A 17,537-nucleotide genomic window follows, 5' to 3' on the forward strand; every position below is an offset into this window, starting at 1 on the left:
CACCTATTGGCGTTACTATATGTTTCCAAGTGAGAATAAAGGGTTATTTTTCCAAACAATATACAACAAATAAGTAGATGAAAATATATTGAAAGACATTTTTAGAATAAATATGACGACTGTAAGATTATATCATAGTATCAATAAGATAAAAAAAATATAGAAAATGCGACAATCCCACGAGATAGTCAAACAAATCTAAAAATCATCCAAGAGTGACCACAGGAGATCTGGGAAAGAATGGGATCAATAATAAAAGCAAGCCAAGTTCAACCGTTCGGATTTATTTTTATTAAAAAAGTGTACAAAAGTGCTCGAAGCAAGAGGAGACAAACAAGGTTTGCGGTCCGTGACAGTAGGAATTGGTCCCCGATGCGGATCAATAAATAGTCGTGATTTGTAGGCGGAACCGGAGAATTAATGAGTCTGGCGTCGGTCGTGCCAACAGCCAACAGCCAAGAACCGTCGGGTTATTTTATGTGATCTATGATGAGAACATCTATACCACACCGAAGCCCTTTGACACTGTTAAAAGCAAATATTAATGACACAACAAGAACGCTGTGATATATATCCCATTAATTTGTGAACGGTATACAAACATCACGGCAGAAATCAATATTTACACTGGTAAAATTTAGATTGATCAAAATATACATAAATATCTATGAATATAGTTATAAAATTTTGGGGTCCCGGGTTTGATATTCGTTTCGAGCAGCCTGATGTCAAGCAGCAGTAACCCACATCGTTTTTCACTTGGAAATATAGATTTCAATAAGTACCCAAGTGAACATTATCAAACCCCTAATAAAAACTCATCGCTATGACTGAAATTGTAATAATAAAAATTCATCATATAGAGATGTGACAACTGTTGAGGGTTAAGAGCACTCAACTTCTAATCGCTGTTTAAGATTAAGAGATAAATGAACAAATAAATTTTGAATTATTTTATTATAACCTATTTGTAAAAATCCATTCCGTATTTCTATTACTATCTTCACCGTCAAAATTTGCAGTTGACGTATTTCTTAAATTCATTTCTGAAGTAAAACTTCTTCAGACGCGATTAGGGTATAAATCCGTACAAATGCAACGGAAATTGCGTTACGCCCGAACGGTACGTCATTCGCTCTCGATGAAATAATTTCAATACGGGTCGATTGTGATTAGTCGTCGTGTATGTGAATAGAGATCTGTCGTTGTATGCGAACCGATATCAACAAGGAAATCGGCATAGATAAATAAACATTTTACAGTTACATCGTAGTAAAGTTAAATCTCGATTTAATGAAAAATGAATCAGAAGAATATTTTACCGTATTCCTTGAAAATAATAAAACAAATTAAACATTTGTGCCGTGTACTAAACGTAAGTTTATTGATTAGAAATTATTTCTATATTATTCGTAGTTTCTATAAATCTTTGAAGTTATTAAAATAGAAAATCTTTTTTAGGTAAGACAGACATTACAGCTGTTCAAAGAATGAGATTATATCGCTAGCGAAAAAGTAAAAAAAATACAAGCATTCAATATATGTATGTTAATTTTAATTACATGAAGTACTTCAATTTTAATTTACATGATGAGTAAAGTAGTAAAAACAATATTTGTTTAAGCGTTATTTAACATAATCCAATGTACTGCAAATATGGTTTAAATCAAATTTGTGGAACACATTGAAAAATTGAAGAAACCAGAACCAGTACACCCGCGCGTAACGCTAATAGTAGCCCGCATAGAATTCATTCGGTCGGATGTGCGATGCGTTACGCGCGGGTGTACTGGTTCTGGTTTCTTCAATTTTTCAATGTGTTCCACAAATTTGATTTAAACCATATTTGCAGTACTAAAAGAGAAAACAATAAGCTTCTAAATAACGCTAATTATAAAGTAATTAAACAAAACGCACTATCCGAAAACATTAATTGAAAAATTATTTTATCCTTTTTAGCTAATAATAAAGGATTATTTAGCATATATTACTATACATTATATGGTTTAAGCCAATATGAGTAGAATTACGTAATTTTTTTTTCGATATCTTTTATGGTTACGCCAAAAATTGAGTTTGAAAAAGGGGCCACTTTGGCATATTTTCAATGATATCTCGGCCATAAGGTGAGATACAAAGTTGAAGTTTGGTATAACGGATGTTTTCAAAATGACCTTCAAAATGGCGTATAAATTATTTAAATACAAGGGTATTAGTCAATTATGTATGGCAATGCGCCCACACCCTTGCGCGTCGTGACTATTATGTACTCGTCTGGCAGACCCTTGCAACCGTCAGAATGGGCTGGCTTTTTACATATGCTTTCTGAACAGTTAAAAGAAGACACCCTTAAAATTTGAGCCTTGTGCGAGCAAGTTATAGAAAATTTTTTTTTTACATTTTCACAAATTGAAGGGATGATGACGCAACCGCGGAATGACTGCCAGAATGGCATTTTCTTAATGGGCCGATAATAAAATATCATTAAAAAAATTTCTGGCTTTGTGAAAACAGGTTAGTCAAATAGTTCACTGGCTCTTAGACTATAAGCAGTATTTATGAAACCGATACAACTGAATTTTGTTTGATATTTATTTGTGAGTATTTGCACATCCAAATAGAAATCAAACATTTCACTGCAAAGGTATTTTCAGACGATATTTTAGACTAAAAAGGTATTTATAATGTAGGTGGTAAAATCTTGCTTGTTAAATTTTACGTTTTCCAGAAATGGATGTCGTTATTTTACTTCACTCGAAATAAAAATAACCACTCAGGTCCCTTTGAAGTTGTTAAAATATATTTTTGACTCTTATTATTATGATATTTTTGATATTTAATTGAGAGCGTTTATAAATATTCAAAAGACGACTCAATATCTTATACAATTAGAGCAAGATCCTAGTGAATAGAATCAATTTGATCGCAAAATTAAAAGTAAGTAAAATTTGCTTTTTTAAATCTAATTATTGAATGAAAATTGTAATAGTAATAATACATTTGATTATTTTTAAAAAATCACAGGAAAAATCAAAATATTTTGCATCTCCAGTAGTATTTAAAGATTATTTACGTTTACGAATACTTCAATAACAGCTGGGGCGCATGGCATCGTGCCTTAAGGCAAATTGCTGGAACTTCTTGTACCAGAAATTATTTTTTTCAAAAAGATTTTTGAAAAAAATTACTTTGAAAAAATTAGATTTTTGAGAAACTATAAATTTTTGAAAAATGTTTGCCCCATATTTTCGAAACGCCTAGACCTGCCTATGCCAAAAACTAATCAGCACGTCTCCTTATTGATAGGAATCTAATGTTTTTTGAATAATTGAAATCGGTTGAACCGTGTTCCCGAAATCGTCGACGAAAATTTATATCCGCACACACACACACTCATACACGCCCATACACAAACATACATCCATTTTTTCTAAGGTATAACAAAATGTTCAGAAACCTCTGAAACGTAAAGATATATACAAATTTTCATTTTCGATTTTTTTGCGATTACTATAACTTGCCCTACGGGATGCTAATTATCATGATTTATTGATGATTACATAAAATGAATCTTTGTCTCGTCACATAAACAAATATGTATAAAAAATAAAGTAACCATTAAGTGCCTATCTGCTTACGTTTTTTTATTTTGTCTAAAATATTATATTTTTATTTTTATCCTCTCCACTCATATGCCGCAGCTCCGGCGACATAATGTATAGGCATTACTTTAACATGAATTTAAAATAAATTGCATAGGCTATGTAAGATTTTTTAGAAACGAAAAACAAGGAATATGTACGAGTTTACAAGGGGTTTCAATAGCAAGTGTGGAAATATAGAAATACTTCGTCACAGTTCTCTCAATTTATTTGAACATAAATAATTAACATAGTTACATCCTCATTATTTTGCTAAATTATTTCATCGTCTACTATACAATTTACAAATAAGAAAATAAAAATTGAATGAAAATGCAGTCATTAATTAACGTGCACAACGTCATTACACAAAGAGTTTATTCTCAACGTTCAGGATCCTAGAAAGTCCATAAAGGTTTCTTACACCGACATGAAAGAAAATGAAGCGAACATTTATTATGCTGTCATTTCCATTAGGTCTTTGCATGTTACATATTATATTAGAGGAAACTTTTAAATTGGCTGCCTGATGCATTGGCTTGCTCCCTTGAAACATAAAGATACGAGACAACCTCTAAAGACTGCATTTTTCCTCAGTAAGCCTCCCATGGAATCCAAAGGAAAACAAAGGTATTTTAATCATTGCGTTTCCATGAATTCATCATTGTAAATAGCTCGGAAAATTCTCTGAGGCTCCTCGTATACAATTCATAACAGAAACTGCACTGTAAATTATTTACTCGGGAAAATGTAAGGGAAAATGGTATTATGTTTTATTATGGAACACTACTCATGTACATTATGTTGCGTATAATGTGAAACAACGTTTTACACTAGATTGTTATATATAAGCATGAAATATGTTCGAGATGATACTCAGCGTATTATTAAATAATCAACCTAAAATATTTAATGTAAAAATATCAAGGTATGATATCATTCTATACTATCTAATAATAGGAAAAACAAACCCAAAAGTAGCATTATGTAGAAAGGACTTTCTTTAGCATTTATAAAAAAATTATTGTTCATTGAAAGTACTCTGCATATTTTAAAATACCTTAGAAAAAACCAATGTATGTGTTTGCGTGCATGTGTGTAAGTATGTGCGGATACAAATTTTGGTTCGCAGCGCAAATCAACCATTAGCATAATACAATAAACACAATCGATTCTTATTAATGGCAAAACGAAATGATTAGTTTTTGGTACAGCCGTTTCGGTGATACCGACAAAATGAAGTATCCGACTAGTAATTAGTAAAAGAATATTTTTAGTGTTTTTAGCTAAAGGACAAGTTGTACAGATAAAGTAAAAATACGATAGTCCTAATCAAGATACATCAAATGACTTTTAAATTTTTGAAATAAGTTCAGACGATTTTGAGCAAACGTCGATTAAAAAACAAATTTTGACAAACGCCAAAAAAGCAACCATTTTTTTCAAACTTTGATGATTTTTTTAAATGAAACGTCTTGTTGTAGGGTACTATATATATATATATATATCGTCAAAAAAAGTTCTATAAAAATCGGCTTACAATTTTTTTTCAACAGTTAATTACAAGAAAGCGGCTCGGTAGATTTTCACCTAAGACTAATCAGTATCATTCGCAACTAATATCTTTCGATCAGTTATTGATTTTCTAACATTGATTCGGTAGTATAAGTTTAAACGTTGACACATTTTTTCAAATTACAAAAAAACGGCTCGACAGATCATCTCACAAAACTGACAGATACATCTAATGGCTTTTAAATTTCTGAAATTGGTTCAGGCGTTTTAGAGAAAACGTCGATTAAAGTAATTTTCACAAATGCCAAATGATACTAATATTTGCAAACTGAAGAATTTTTGAAATTAAACGACTTGTGGGGCCGTAATTTTTTAGTATGATCTACAAGACTATGGTATCTACCGCCAAAAAATCGTCTTTTTTTTAAACTTTATTACAAGAAGAAAACGGCCCCGCCGATCTTTACCAAAAACTAATCAGCACAATCCCCAACCAATGATTATCTTTGGAACGGTTTTTGAATTTTCAAAACTGATTCAGAATTGCGGGCTAAGACGTGGACAAAAAAAAATTCACTTTTCTGCGATTTACAAAGAAGCAGTCCAGCCGATCGTCGCATAAAACTCATTCCAAACACGGAATGGTTTTTAAAATTTTGAAATCGGTCCAGCCGTTTTGAAGAAAACGTCGATTTATGGCAAAAAATCTGTTCACACACACACGTACGCATACACATACACACACACACTTTTTTCAAATTTAGTCTCATTCGATTCAGAATGGCTTAAAACGTCGAGAAAGCATAAAATTAGCGAGTCGGGTTTCTTATGAAAATATAAACTTCTTCGGGAAGTTAATATGAGACATTCGACCCTAAGCTGTCCCTATTTATACCGCTTCTGGAGTAAAAAGGACCAGATGACAAGTTTTGGTTCGTTATCACAGTATAATTGCTTAGTTACACTGGACCTTTGTGCCCCGCCCTACCCTAAATAAAAATAATAATCTATCCCTGATAAAAAAAATTTAAAATATTTAGCAAGTGATTATTTGAATTAATAACTGATATTCAGAATTCGATTAATGAACAAAGATTACGGGACATAATATGTCTTTGAAGTAATATAAAATTTTATAAAATTTCATATTGATATTTTTTAATGATCATGGTTAAATAAAATAATTAGCAGTTTTTAATAATCTCCCAATGTCGAAGTGTCAAACTTATATATACTTTGTGATAATTCTATCCCTGACTTCCCAATATTAATTTCGAAACAAATAGTCCCAGTCAGCCACACACGTCGCCAACCCCCCATATGTTGGGGCCAGACTTGAGGCATAGGTAGGTAGGTATATGATTCATCAGTAAATCTCGGTAATCCTATCACGTATTACATAGATCCTTATGCCTCACTATGTCCGCGTTCTCAGCAATTCGGCATGCGATCCACTCGTTAAATTCTACTTCAAACATCGATTTAAATTCTAGATTAGGATCGTGGGCGCATCGAAGTGACTTGCATGACTTTCATACAAAACATAAATCAAATGGAAGGCTTGTAGACACAGTTATTAGATCATTTGACAGAAGAAAATACATTTGAGACGATCGAAAGTGGAATGGAATTGATATTTGTTGCATGAGTGTAACATAGTTTGGGTTGTCTTAAAATTAATTCGAATGAATTTTTTGGATACGTGACCAATATGTATGACTTTATCTATTATAATATCTTTCACAAGTAAAGTTACAAATTTTTATCAACAATATTTGAAAGTGCAGGGAAAAAGATACATAACCAGCCTTCACCTTGATTCTGGCAACGATGCTATCGGAAGATAAACAACAATGTTTGAAAATTCATAACAAAAGTGTTTTCTGTCGTTGTTAGTTTTTTGTTTTGAGCACTGATGTTTAGTTTACGAAATCTTAAAATAATTTTTAAGTAGGGTAGGTCGTGAAGGTTCAATTTAACTTTGACCAATCTAGCTACTACATCATGTAAAAATGCGCTTTTTTTGCTGTTTTTTCAAAAATTTGTAACCTGGTCCTTTTTACCTCATAGACGGAGTAAAATGGGACGATCTGGGGGCAAACAAGTCCACAATTCACAATGCACAATGTAGAAACATTGGCAAATTAGCTGTGAGTTTTACTGAACATATTCAGATATATTTTGCATTAGGTGAATAATATGGCAATTATTTTGTAAAATCCCTTCAAAATTAAAAATAAATCATTGGATCTGTTTACCCTTAAGCCGAATCATTATATCCCTATAATGTCCATGGGGCAAAAAAGACCAGGTGACACACTTTAAAGAATAGCAACATAAACACATTTCTATAATGATGAATTTGCTGTGAGTTTTACTGAACACAGTCAGATATATTTTGCATTGGTCGAATAATATGGCTATTATTTTAGAAAATCACTTTAAAATTAAAAATAGGATATTGGACCTGTTTGCCCCTAGGCCGAACCATTTTATCCCGCCTATGGGGCAAAAAGAACCAGGTGACAAACTTTAGCAAAAAACACATTTGTGCAATGATGAATTAGCTGTGAGTTTTACTGAACATAGTCAGATATATTTTGCATTGGTTGAATAATGTGGCTATTATTTTGTAGAATACCTTTTAAATTAAAAATAGAACATTGGACCTGTTTGCCCCCAAGCCGACCCATTATATCCCGCCTATGAGGCAAAAAGGACCAGGTGACATACTTTAAAAAACAGCAAAAAATACATTTTTACAATAATGAATTAGCTGCGAAAATACTGAACATAGTCAGACAGTTGTTTGTTTGATATATATTATTTGTTGTGATATAATAGGTTTGGTTTTCACAATATAATTGCTCAAAGTTGAATTGTTCTTTTGTGCCCCGCCCTACTCTATAAATAAATAGGTTCGACATATTTAGTTATAGAGATATTAACGATCAAGTTACCAAGTATATCGATTTAACGAATTTCTCTCAGCACTATAATAGATTTCTGGCAATAACATATGAATTCAACCCTACAAAAGTATCCACCCTCGTCGCTGCGCCTGCTAGTTGCAGATTTTTGTATTAATCTAATATGTCATCGGCAGCACAAAAGTCTAAGATCAGACTCAAGTGATTGATGCCGATATAATGGACTGAATCCTACAATGTTAATTATTCTGATGTGAATCCATTACTCTTGCATACCAATTGGAATGAAATATGCCGAAGCTATTAGCACTCGACTTCGCAATAGAAGCTTGAATAATGGCTTGATAGATTTATTAATATTTCAATATGGTAACCCTTTGGGTGTAGTAGTTATGTTGGATCACGCGATTTGAATAAGCGGTTTCAATACTACACTATGTTCAGTAGGTACGAGTTTTTTTTCTATTCATGAGTTCAGTGTGTTAGTATTTTCTAAATTCATAAAAAATTTATCAAAATGCACCTGTTAATATTGTAGATACATAGGGTAAGTCGGGGCACAAAGTTCCAACTTGATTTTCAGTTATTATACTGTTTGACTCTAAACCAAATAATTTACATAACAAAACGAACAAACAACTTTTGAACTACATGTTCAGTAAAATTTCCAGTAAATTTCAAATTATGAAAATTTATTTTTTACTATTTTTTTCAAATTTGTCACCTAACCCTTTCTACCCCATGAGCAGGGTAAAAGAAGTGTAGCCAGAAGGCAAACAGGTTAAGGCAAAGGGTTAAGTTGATCCTTTTATACCACCTACAATTAAAGATTTAAAAAGACTTTATGAAAAATCTTAAAACTAATTTAACAATAACAATACGTATTATAAAACAATTAAAGTATACTTGAAAATCATATTTAGGCATCATAAACTAAATAAAATATTTCAAAACCAAAATAAAAACTTTTTTATAAATTGTAATAATTAATTACAATTGAAAGAAAATTTTGTTAGAGATTTTCAAACATTGCCGTTAATCTCCCGATAGTGACTTCGCAAGAATCAAAGTAATAGATAGTTATACTTTTTCCCCCCTACTTGCAAATATTGTTATTAAAAAAAAATTGTAAATTCTTTTGCTTTATAGATATTGGCAGTGGACATTGTATAATGATTACGATAGAGGCTGGTTACATATCGTTTGTCTTCAACTTTAAAATAATAGTCATTAAAAATTTCTATAATTTACTTCTTTTGGTGATAATTCTGGTAGCTGGTGGACCTTTTCACCCACGAACCTTTAAGCCCTATGTATCAAAATGCTTATAAAATCTAAGCAACATACTTAGTCCTCAAAACAAAAGCAGAATAATTGTAAAATATATAAAATTTTGTCAGAAACTTATACGTGGTATTTTCTGGTTCAGGTTTTCCTGGTTGACATTACAAAAATTCATATTTAATTGTATGATTATATGAACTACTTATGATAAAGTGAGAATTTGTCAAAATGTCAAAAAAATAAAGGAGATAATCTCTTAAATGCATCTACACTCAGCATTTTGTCATAAAAAAATTATATTTTTTGATCGGCAGTTAATCTATGCAAATATATATAAAAAAGTACCCATTCTATAAATAAGGAGTTGGTAACCACAGTGGATCATCCTTCCAATAAAGAAATCTGAGATACGATAAAGATATGTTGATTTTTTCTTGAATGTCAAACTACAATAAACATAATATTTATATCTGTCGTTAAATAACAGCAAAAAAATCTGCACTTGCTCCAAAGTTGTTTCATGTTTTACGAGGGCCCAGAGTGGACTATGGGGCTTCAACTTCATTTATATAATGAAAAAAAATAAGAACTAAATGAATGAAATTAAAATAATGTAAAGATAAATAGTAAGTAGTATGTAAACTAATTGGAAAAAGTTCGAAAAACATTTTAAAATATAGCAAATTTTTCAACTGGGTTAGTTAAATGGCGATCAGGACTATTCTGAGATAATCCAACCCTGATTACCAACTCCTCATTCATATGCTTTCAAAATTTTTGCAGTATTATTATATTATATGGTTTGTTTTTAAGAATGCAAATTTTAGAATTTTGTATTAAACCACACAACATTGGCAGGATGCAATTAGTTTTATCATGTTATCATGAACAAAGACATCGAACTAAAAGCATAAAATGCTGAATGAACTAGTAACGTTACTAGTTTTACAAATGTTTTGTTTCAACAATCCTTGTATCTTTTACCAAGACTTAGTCAACTTTAAGACAAATTCTGACACATATCCCATCAGTATCATCCAAAAAATATTGCCAAAAGTTACATCTAAAGTTATTTCATCCCACATCCATCAGCGTTGGAGGACTGCCTGCCAGCCTGCCTGAAGTCTTTTGTTCGAAATAAACGAGAGGCGTCGTTTCGCGACAAGCGAAATAATAAAAAAAACGCAAAGTCTTTACTGGAGCAAGTCTGCGGGAAGAGACAAAATAAAAAACTGATGATTCGCAAACGAACAAGACAGATAATAGGACACGAGTCCCTCTGCACAAGTGACTTCGAGTTTAGTTCGCTTTGTTACGGCGACAAGTCTAGTTTTCGAACTAGTAAGCACAAAAAACGCACCTTAACATGCCATTGTTTGCTTTGGTTTTGTTCGTACCTACTACGGCGAGTTTCTCGCGAGAATTAGGGTTGGCCAAGTAATAGACCATCGTTTGGGATTTTTTTTATTTATTGTTTTATATTGAATCACTTCAATTCGCAAGGATTCACTTCAATTCGCAGTGAATCACATTATTTCACGGCAATTTGTGTTAATAATAATAATAAATAGTGGTCTGCTTGAAAGCAGGTCCATGGCATGAGAGTATTACAAAATCAATGATTCCCTTCCTCTTCCCCTTTGCTTTCAAATCCTTTTACTGTTTTATTATTATTTATCACTTTTTTATACATTTTCCTTTCCAAAGTTCTGCTTCTGCACTTCGGCTTTCAGTTCCCTGCATTTTTTTCTCGTGTAAGTCGTTCAATCATCTGCATACTTCCTCTTTCCATTCCTTTCAGTCCTTCTATTTTACAATTTATCTTTGATGTAAAAAACACTATTTTTGCAAAACTGGTCTAAACCAGTTTTCTTTTCTTTTTAGGTTCGTTCACAGTAGAGTCCTTTTTACCCACCTTTCTTAGTCCAGTTATTTGGTCGTTTTGCCGGTACAGCTCTCGGAAAATTCTGAAAAATGATAATCTTATGGATTTCGAGGTGCTCTTTACGAATTTCATCTTTGCCACCTCAAATTTTACTGCAAGTCGCCGTCATATACAAAAATAGCGTCAAAAAACAGCTTTTTTTAAAATATCTCCTTTTCTGCTCATTCTACGATAAAAGTAGCTATGTATGAATTAAACTCTTACAATTCTTTTGGAAAAGAATCTCTGGCCTCTTGACTTGTTATCTAGTTCGTGTTAAAATCATTAACGCTCTCTGAGCGCACGTAACTTCCAGATCATATTCCAAATTTTTAATATTTTACCAAATATCATAGCTTTTTCGTGAAATGATCTCAATTATTTGGCTTTGTCAAGATAACCAACATAAATGATAATAACCCTTTCTTTTTAAATGTGTTCAAACATGATATTTTATTCTCCATTTGCATAAATAGACTTCTGAATATCCATTTTTTGTTGCCTGATTTTTTTAATGTAAAATGCAAATTCGGCCCATGGAAGTTTAATTTGTTTAAACCACATTAATTCGCGTTAAAATCCATTAATTAGAGTAAAAATCACATTAATTCACATTGATTCGCGTCAACTCGTGTTAAAATCTATTAATTCGCATCAATAAGCGTTAAAATCACATTAATCCGTGTCTTTTTGTTTTAAAATAATATCAATTTGCATCAAATTGATTAACATCAATTTGAGTTAAACTTAGATAGTTTTCATTACCTTACACAAATTCTCATTGGTTGTAATTAACTCTCATTAACTGTCATATATATCTTTGCCCTAATTCTCATTAACTGTCATTAATTCAAATCAATCTTATTAATTTCATATATCTATTTATTTTATTTTAAATATTTATTAATATTGATATGTACGCCATAACAAAAATAATAAAGGTCCTCAAAAAAGTTGCTTCTATTAGGTATGTGAATAGTCAGTGAGGAAAAATAAAAAAACAACAAAATCTTCGGCCTGATATTTTTCTTCATGATAATTAAAATCTTATAATTACAGCTATTTTTTATGATTTTTTTTGATAATGATTTGATTTTTCCATATAATATAGTAGTATTTGAAATAATTTAAATTGATTATTTACTACTACGATTATAGAGAAATATAACAAAATTTCTCTATAATCGAACAATTCTAGTGATATATTTATATATAAATGTAATTTTGGTTGCTTTAGCTATTTGGTTGCTATATTTATGTTGGTTAATTGTGTATTTATAAAAGTTATCTATTCATTTTGCTACAATTGTTGGTATGTTCATACCATCGTTCACAAATACATTATAAATGGAAAAGCCAGTTATTGAAGTCTTAAAGATTTATAGTAAAGCTCAATATGTAACATTTCATTTTTAGTCTATAGAAATATAGAACTTTCTTTATACTTATAAGCTCATCGAAGCTTTATAATCGCATTATAGCAAATGCTTATATATAAAGATACAACACATTTTAATAGATGCAGCTCTAGCGATATTGAATAGATATTTTATCAGCTATCCATTGCCTTTCATAATCTTCTCTAATATCCTATTTTTGAAAATCGAAAATAGAAAAATAAAGCTGCTTAATATTGATATTTAGACAAAATTAAATACTGTTTTAATAGAATTAAATTGAAATCATAAGTTGCAGTTTATTGCAGATTAAGTAACTTTCAACGATGTTTCAAATCATTCTGAATCGAATGAGACAAAATTTGTTAAAAGTATGTGTATATGGTGTATGTGAGCCGATTTTTTATCTTTTCGATATTTTCTCAAAAACAGCTGGACTGATTTCAAAATTTTGAAAGCCATACGATGTAGTTCGATAAAAACTATAGCGTTTATCAGGTTTGAGCGACAATCGGCCAAGCCGTTTCTTTGTAGTAAGCAGAAGTGTAAAATCTTTTATCTATGGTTTATTGCCCACAATTTTGAATCAATTTCAAAAATTAAAAAACTTCGAAAGATATTGGTTGGGAATCGCGTTGATTATTTTGTGGTAAAGATCGGCAGGGTCGTTTCTTCGTAATTCAATATTGAAAAAAAAATGACGATTTTGATTAATCTTTGTAGAAAGATAGATTTCATAGTCTGAAATAACAAACTAAAATATTATAGGCCTACGATAAACGATTGAATTATAAAAAAATCAAACTCAAATTCGATTCTAATCAGAATCTTTACCGAATATCTAAATACTTTCCGCGTTTCCGTAGGTAGATATTGATTATAGCTGATGTTCATACTCGAATAAAATACAAAATAAATAAAATAAAATTTGTTAAACAAATGGCGAGCATAGGTCACTTAGCAGCGTGATGTTCCTTTCACACGACAGGGATCTTTGGATCGAATCCTGTCATTGATGATGTCATTGATGATGTCATTGACTTAGAACTTATGAAAAAAATGTGTATAGTTAATTTGAAATTGAATAAAAAAACTATTTGTTAAGTAGAATTTGAATAAAATTAAGAAAAATAGGAATAACAAAATTCGAATAGCTGAATTGTATTAGGAGTAAGAAGGATAAAAAACTATAAGTACGTATGCAAAGCATCCATTGAAAATCGCATTGATTATATTTAGTGAAAGCGAAATTAATATTTTGGAAATTAACACTTAAATATTTCACCTAATCAGCTAAATTGAGAAAATCTAGGTAATCTCAATTGAATATTTGGATACCAAAATGAAATTGTTATCCCATCCCTAGTAGGTATACGATAGGACTTGGATGTACGCGCCAGTCTATAATCAGAAGTAGTTTAAGTTTAGCGATCGAATTCGCTTAGTCAGGTATAATGATCGATAATATTACGTAAATGCCTTTTTATATTTTCTGCAAATAATTCTATATAATCAGTTTTCAGCATTTTTATATTTGTACAATACTGTTGAACTGTTATTTGATGTTAGGATTAAGATGTTTTCAGAAATTGCTATCCTTTTTTGTTTTAGATAAATATATTGATTACTATTTTGCAAGCGTATGATTACGAACTTGTTAACGTTTTTATTAAGGAAATTGCTTTATCGAGATTTCAGGATATTGTTAAGTTCGGGTAATAAAACAAAATACTGTTTTGTGATATGTTATTAGATGAGATAAAATGAAATAAATTCAGAGAAGTGCGAATCGACATTATACCCTGACGATTATACTAATCATAAAAAATGATATATATATATATATATATCATATTGTAGAACCACCTGAAGATGACGTAGAATTTTACGTCGAAACGTATGGAAAAATAAAGATGTTTTGAACAAAATCTTTACTTTACTTATTTTTTAATTGATGTTACGCCCTCCAAGATATATATATATATATATATATATATATTTGTGTGTATGTGTGTATGTGTGTATGTGTGTGAGCGTTTGTGTCATCAAAATAAAAATTGTAGAAGTTTATAACATCATTATTGAACTCAAACTTTTCAAATTAATATTTTATATCATTCTCAATGCACTACAAATGAAAAAGACAGAGATACACAATAAAAATAGCTTAAGAGTAAAGAGGACCGCACTTAAAAGTATTATAATTACAATCAAAAATGATATTAAAAAAGACTTAAATTTGAAATAGTTGCTTGAAAATCTAATACAAAACTAGTTATTCACCAAACAAATCATTCGAAAACTTACAAATATATATAATAATTTCAATTCTTGTCAGTTTTAAATAAAATCACTGTTTCTGTTAATTTCAACATTCCGTTAAGTTTTGTTTTCAAACATCAAAATTAAGTGATGGATAATACGTTGTCTCAGAGACGCTTTGCAGAGTCAAGCTTTATTCAAATGTACAAAACTAGTATAAACAAAAGAAATGATACTTCTTCGCTTTGTGAAAATTATCATTCGAAAATCATTTGAATCTACACGAAAGCTCATGAATTTACTGTTATTGTAAATAAATTTAATAACTATAACATAGTGCAAAATACTAAAACTTTCCGTCTCATATACAAATATTAGAATTATTGATAAAAATGAAACGTGCAGTTCATATAATAATTATATATAACTTTAGTATGAAACGTTTAAAAAAAATCTATGTTTGAAGATTTTGATTGCTTCTTATAATTTTTAAATGTGCAAATATTAAAGAATATCCTAAATTCTTTAAAATTAAATTAGTTATGATCAAAATGAGGATATTATTATTATTATTTATTTTCGCAACCAGCTGAGTAGTTACATACAAATAAGAAGTTTTATGAAAGAAAATTATTTTGATAAGGAGAGGGTAAATAAAATATAGAATCTTCAAATTATCTTGTAAAATGTTTTACTCATAGATTTTAACATTTTCAATACACTATTTCATATAACATTGACAACACCCAGTTATTAATTACCTAATTAATAGAAGAAATAATCAATAATTTAAAAAAAATCACATAATAAACAAATTCAAAAATTAATAAAACGTAATGTGTACATAGTACGAATCGCTAAAATGAGTATCATAATTATACAGATTTATAAAATTAATGCTTCAAAACAAGCTAGTTAAGGCAACAATACTTGTGGAGTTTATCCAAATTTACCTACAGCATAAAAGTAAATGCTAATGCTAATGAATAGAATGGAATAGGTTTGTATAAATAAAGATGCATCGATTTGTTTTATTTGTAGCTATTAAAAAAAAATTGGCAATCATATTTTATATAAAAATATATGTACGAAATAGGAATTAAAATAGAATATATGCTAAATCATATGAACATTGTATATGTTAGTGACAATTTAGTCTTTGTCTTAATCAATATCATTGTGCAAAGTCTTTGTATTCTTACTATCTTTTATATTATTATCTTTAATGTATAACTAAACACAATGTCTTATTGGCGAATATCGGATATTATACGTCTCTTCAGCTTCACTCTTTTGCAATTTCAGCAAATCGCTACTTTTACGTGGTCAGAGATCCAGCCAATGTGGCTATCTGGCAATTCATCGTACTAGAAAATCGGAAAATCGGAAAATCGCAAAATCGGATGAGCACGCGACGTGACAGACATACCCCAAAAATATGGAAAGCTCCACTGTCAAATATTTTGTATCCGCGCCGGATATGTCCCGATCGTGAGCGATCGCAGATAGTAATTGACTTCATATATATTTATTTGAACATTTATCGAGCTATCAAACATCGTCCTCATATAAAATATTGGTTAGTTAAAATTTCTGTTTCGACCTCGGTCACTATTTTTACAAGAGTCGTCAGTTTTGGAATTTCATATTTTATTGAACTGTTAAATAGTCGGTGAATGTAAATACGAGCTCTCAGTCATATATACATTCAAAGCATTCGTACCCTCATAATATGGATTTAGTTTGACTAGATTAAATAATCAAAATATACATAAATATTGGCATATAATGATAAGGAAACTAGTCGAGATAAATCTGCCTTTTAAAGTAGCCCCCGAGTCCGATCTCACTTTGAGCAGCCTGTTGTCAAGCAGTAGTGACATCGTTTTTCTTTTGAAAATATAGATACCATTATGTTTCCACATGAAAATAGCCCTCATCCGGCATTGCTGCATTAATAATAAGTTATCACTATTTCATATATTGCAATAATCAAATTGATCACATAGATATGGACAATTATTTGCCATTTATAATAAAGATACAACAGCTCTTAGGAGCCTTAAGTTCTACTCGATGTTCAAATAAATAATTTAAAAAAATTAAAGTTTTTTATTATTTAGTTTACAAAAAAAGCAATGGCTATTTTAATGAGCGAAAAAATCTTTATCCTTATAATTGTGAACACAATTCCAATGAAGTTCTATTTTGAAATAAATTTTTACCTTACAAATTTTATCACACTAGTATTTCAATGGAAATAATAGCTTAAATAGCTCAATTTATAATGAAATGGTCTCAACTAATTTAAGCAAAATCTCATTGAATATTTAAGTTGTTTGTTAGCAAAAGCAAATTATTTAACACGTTTTTGAAGTAATTATGTATGTGATATATTTAATGTTTTGTCAACTAAATTATTTAAAAAAATAACTAATACTAATTTAGAAACTGAATTCATATTAGAGTTGTATGTTAACGAAACCAAATTACATAACACGTGATTGAAAAATTTATGTATAAATTTACTTAATTGTTTTATACAATTTATTTCATCTGTATATATACCTAGTAGACACACCGT

General features: G+C 30.2%; 1 protein-coding gene across 1 annotated transcript in view; it reads right to left on the bottom strand.

Moving 5' to 3' along the window:
• Window positions 1-17,537, bottom strand: part of LOC113386399 — a 653,774-nt gene that overhangs the window by 394,935 nt on the left and 241,302 nt on the right. The gene's annotated exons all lie outside the window — the stretch shown is intronic.

This window comes from Ctenocephalides felis, unplaced genomic scaffold (assembly GCF_003426905.1).
Source record: "Ctenocephalides felis isolate EL2017-DRISC unplaced genomic scaffold, ASM342690v1 CF-g0.4_SCAFFOLD_00845, whole genome shotgun sequence".
Taxonomy (NCBI): domain Eukaryota; kingdom Metazoa; phylum Arthropoda; class Insecta; order Siphonaptera; family Pulicidae; genus Ctenocephalides; species Ctenocephalides felis.